Raw genomic sequence first — 5,230 nt, forward strand, 5'->3', positions numbered from 1 at the left:
CTTTTACTTCGGCATGCTAAATTCTTCGTTTAGCACATTTTGAATATCTACGATCCTCGCATTCAAATTGTCATTGGAATGCATAATGTAACAAGTCAGCGCACGATCCTGTAGAGCACTGACCAACGTTTATTTTTTTATATTGTCATCCATGACTCCTTGCACTTCCCATACAAAATTTGTCACGAACCAAAACTGGTCTCGATCTTGATTCCCTACTCCCTTGAACACTGGCAACTTTATCACACTCACCATATTGACTCGCGACGGTGGTGAAGATGGTGAAACTAGTGGCGGTGTGGGTGGAGGTGGTATGTGCGGAATCCTCTGCCTTATCAAATTGATCACACTTCTTGGTGAGACCTTTGTGAGCTCTTCCCCATTTCCTCATGGAGGTGAAATCAAGGGGCTAGTTTCTAGTTCTGCACTACCTTCGTTTCTGTAGATTCTCCCACTTCGCGTAGCCCCACATCAATTTATTTGCATAACCCACTTTTCACACAGTAGCATTTTAATCCAAGTGTTCAAATACTTAACGTACTTACCTCACAGTCCTTTGAGGAAGCATCGTTCTGCCTTGCTATAGCTGACTGAAGTATCTACCATGAACTCGGTGATGAATCCTCCTATAATTCGAATGAGCCAGTGATCAACAATGCACGTGATCTTATCCTTAGATGCTTCCAATCTGTACACCAATTTTGGATTCCACACAATAGGTCTGTCGAGCTTACACCTTCCTTGGCTATCTGCTAGCTTCAAGATCTACTCGTATAGCTCAGTATGGAAAGATGCAAAGAAAATTTCATGGATCTCTATGTATAAGTAGCAGTCTAACCACTCTTCTTTTCATAATCACAGATTCCTGTTCTCCTGCGTCGTGAACTCATGAATCTTCCTATCCAACCCATCCTCAATTCCTTTCTTAGTTGGATTCTAGTGATATGACATCAAACATCTCTATGCAGATCCCGGTCGTGGCAACGGAACCATTCATTGGCTTGTTGGGGCCTAACCTAGGTTCGGAGTTAATTAGCCAAACAAATCCCTATACTACTGGCCTTTTCGGCAATAGTGGAGCACGGAATGAGGTCTCACCCGAAGTAGTATGGGGGGTGCTGAAACTAGGTTTCCGCACCCTCGAGATGTCTGACGGGTTGATTTGGTCCAACTGCTAATCCCTGCATGCAAGTTACTTTGCACACTTCCCTGGCCTTTGCGTGTGTTCAATTTAGTTTCGCACAGCCCCAACCAAGGGTTATGGGGATTACGCATTGCTGGAGCAGCATTCTTCACTATTTCCCTAAGTTGCACCTAAGATCTTACTTATCTTCCTACACCAGTTAGTTATCTTCGTGTAAATGGATGCCTTATGTTATATTTATTTATACAACACATTCATATGAGTTCCTACAGCAAATAAACAATACATTTGCAGTTTATACCCAATAATACATAAAACAGGAAAATATACACAGAAATATGGTAAAATTTCTCTTTATTAATTCTTCCCAAGGTTAGAGACTCGACCTGCCTTACGCACTCAGCTGCATGGGTACGCGCACTCGGCTGCGGACTACTAGGCCTCTGCGCACTCAGCTGCAGAGCCTTCTCCCACTCTACGACCCAAAGACACACTTTACACTTCGACTCAATCTCTTAGACTCATCCTGCTTCTGTTTTATTCATTTCTTCTGTACCTTCTAGACTTACCCTCACCCTATTTATACAATCCCATGGTCCATGGACCATGGGTATGTCTATCAAGCCAACATTACATTAGAAAAACAAGGGCGGACAACCCTATGACTCTATTATGACTTCGTGCTCCGAGCCCACAAATCGCGGAACCTTTATAGTGGACTTGGTCAAAACTTAGGCTTTAAGCCTAAAACATGCCTTGGGGGGGATTCCATGCCTAACAAGGAACACTTAGAAAATGAAAAAGAGCATATTATAAAAGTTTTCCTAAAAAATCGGTACAACAAACATCAAGCCATTAAAGCCATAAACAAAGCAAACACTAGACATAAGAACAATAAAAATTTTGATAATATTGCAGGTAAAGTTAACCTCCCTTACATGCTAGGGACCACTGGTAAAATTTCCTGCGTCCTAAAAAATAATAAGATTCTAACCACCTTCAAACCTTTAAACGCCATCCGAAGTTGCTTCAATCCAATAAAAGATGCAATTGATCCTAAGTGTCTTAAGGATGTCTATTTAATTCCTTGTTCATGTGGCAAACCCTATGTAGGTGAATCTGGCAGATCCTTTAACACTAGAATCTAGGAACACTCTGCTGATATTAAAAATAATTGATCCAAAACATCATCTTTAGCAGAACATTATGATAAAACCAAACATCAAATTTGTATTGAAAACACCTGCATCTTAGCTAGAAGTGATCCCTACTTTCTGAGAAAATTCAGAGACGCCATAGAAATCAGCAAGCACCCTAATAACCTCAATAGAGAGGATGGATGGACCATAAGTGAGAATTGGATTCCCACTTTATAATCCACTCTAACCACTCCATAAAACGCTCTCCAACCACCATAAAAAAAAACTAATTCAATAATTAAATTTATAATTAATTTTAATGAATTTTAATTTAACAATTATATTTATAATTAATTTTAATGAATTTTAAATCAAACTTTAATTTAATAAAAAAAACTAATTTAATGATTAAATTTATATAATGTTAAAACTTTAAAATCCCCCTCGAAAGAAAATAATTTGATAATGGAATTTATAATTAATTTTAATAAATTTTAATTTAATAATAAAACTTTAATTTAATAATTATATTTATAATTAATTTTAATGAATTTTAGGAGGGGAATCTCAGACTGGGGTGGAGGAAGTGATGATAACAGGTGAGTAGGGTTAGGGTTTCAATTCGGGCCACCTCAGGCAGACCTGAACAAGGGACTAGGCGTAGGGGGAGCTTGCTTCCATTAGAATTTGATCCAGGAATTACAAACTGTATATATGCGCAAAGGGCAGGAGATAGAAAGCTAATGGAACTAATAGAGAAATGGTATCTGAAGCTGGGAGGGTAGAGATCCCCTCCTACAAAAATATAGCAGTAGGGAAGTCAAGCAGAAATGGAGTGCAAGGAGGCACTCGAAAAAGCTCCAGAGACATTTTGGTCATGGGAGCATGCTGGCAAGTAGGATTAAGCGGCAGATGTTTACCAAGGGTAACGCAAAAACCCAGGTTTGTAATCCCTAACAACAAAATTGAAGAATACAGAAGTTATATGAAGGATCATGCTTTAAAATATAAGTTCATAGGGATTTGGCCGTTTGAGGAGGATTTGACCAAATGGATACAATAAATATGGAAACCTAAGGGGCATATAGATCTAAAACTAGGGGCAAAGGGTTTTTTTTACGGTTATATTCTCTAATCTGGAAGATAAGGAAAGGATTTTTGAGGGAGGACCCTACTTTATGAATACTACTGGTTTATTCATGAGGCACTAGGAAGACTACTATAACCCAAACGGGGAAAAAATGTTAGCGGCACCCATCTGGGTTAGACTATTTGGACTCCCAATTGAGTTCTAGGATATGAAGATCCTAGAAGGAATAGGAAATACAATTGGGACATTTGTCAAAGTAGCTGAGACCACTAAAAGAGGGAGATACACATCTTATGCCAGGATATGTGTATACATGAATATAATAGAATCGCTTCTGAAGTTTATTGAGATAGAATACCATGATGAGGTAGGGCAGCAACCAGTGGATTATGAGCACATCCCATTTCGCTGTTGAAGATGCCATGAATATGGCCATCTCTTTAAACAATGCCCTTTAAATGCAGCTAAAGAATCAGTAGAAAGGAAAGAGGAAGAGAAGAAGGTAACAGAGGCAAACAGAGAGACCGAAGAGGGATTCAAAGAAGTGCTCACCAGAAGGAAATATCTAAAAGGATCAAACCCTCTGCAACCACCTGCTAAAACAATATTATTGGAAAATCAAAACAAGTTTAAGGCCCTTCAGGAAGAGGAAATGGAAATGGAAAAGGGAGACAGTGACGAAGAACCTGTGGAACTATCAAAAGGAGCAAAAGAACAGGACGCAATACAAATAAATACGGAACAAGAAGGGGAAGAAGACAACATGGACTCACCAAAAGCCCAAACCCAAATGGATATAGATCCGCAAAAAGACAAAGGAAGTGAAGAGGAACAAATAATGAGGAGACTGTTACATGAATGGAGGCATCTGGATGAGAGATTTATACCGGAAGAAAAAAAAGCAATTATATAAAGATATGTTCCAAAAATACAAGGATAAGGTAGGAGTAATTATGGCAAATCAACCAAAACAACTAGGTGCACAAGGTGCCCAAAGTATAGGAATGAGAAATGCTGGAAAAGTAGGAAGAAAATGAGGTAGACGTCCAATGAGTGAGACCATCCAAATGGTTGGGGAGATGCTGGTGAATTCAGGAAGAGTAATACCTCTCTCAGAGGTATTCCAACAATCTCCCAAATTATTAAAATGATAATTACAACCTGGAATATCAGAGGTCTTAATAGCAAGGGGAAACAGAGATATCTGAGAGATAGGTTGAAAAAAAGATAAAATTGGCATAATGATCATTCAATAAACTAAGATTAGTAGTTAGAAACTGGAAGAGATAATGAGGAGATTTAATCCTCATTATGAGATAATGGGTCAGGATGCCGTAGGTAGCACAGGAGGTCTAGCGATTCTGTGGAATCCAGAGGAAGTTCAATTTGGAAATTGGGTTAGCATGCCCCAAATTCTTTCAGGAACTTTTAGAATGATAGGCTTGTCGGAATGGATAATCCTCATAGGAGTATATGGCCCGCATTTAACAGGAGAATGCAAAATCTTTCTTCAAAATATGGGAACAATCCGAAGGTTATACCCAGATCTGCCATGGATTGCAGGAGGGGACTTTGACATGATTAAAACTCTGACAGAAAAATCAGGAGGCCTAAGAAGAACAAACCAAGACATGGAAGCCTTTGGTGATATGATATCGGAGCAAATATTGGTAGATATTCCCATAATAAATGGGATCCACACATGGAATAATAGAATAGGGGGCAAAAATCAAATTACATTAAGATTGGACAGATTTTTCCTATCTGAAAAAATTATAAACAGAGATATATTCATAGAATCAATGATCCCCCCAGCAATGGGCTCAGACCATTGGCCGATTAGGCTAGAAATCAACA

This window comes from Pinus tabuliformis, chromosome 2_2, assembly GCF_031772625.1.
Source record: "Pinus tabuliformis cultivar Carrire ecotype Pingquan chromosome 2_2, CPIR1, whole genome shotgun sequence".
NCBI classification, from domain to species: domain Eukaryota; kingdom Viridiplantae; phylum Streptophyta; class Pinopsida; order Pinales; family Pinaceae; genus Pinus; species Pinus tabuliformis.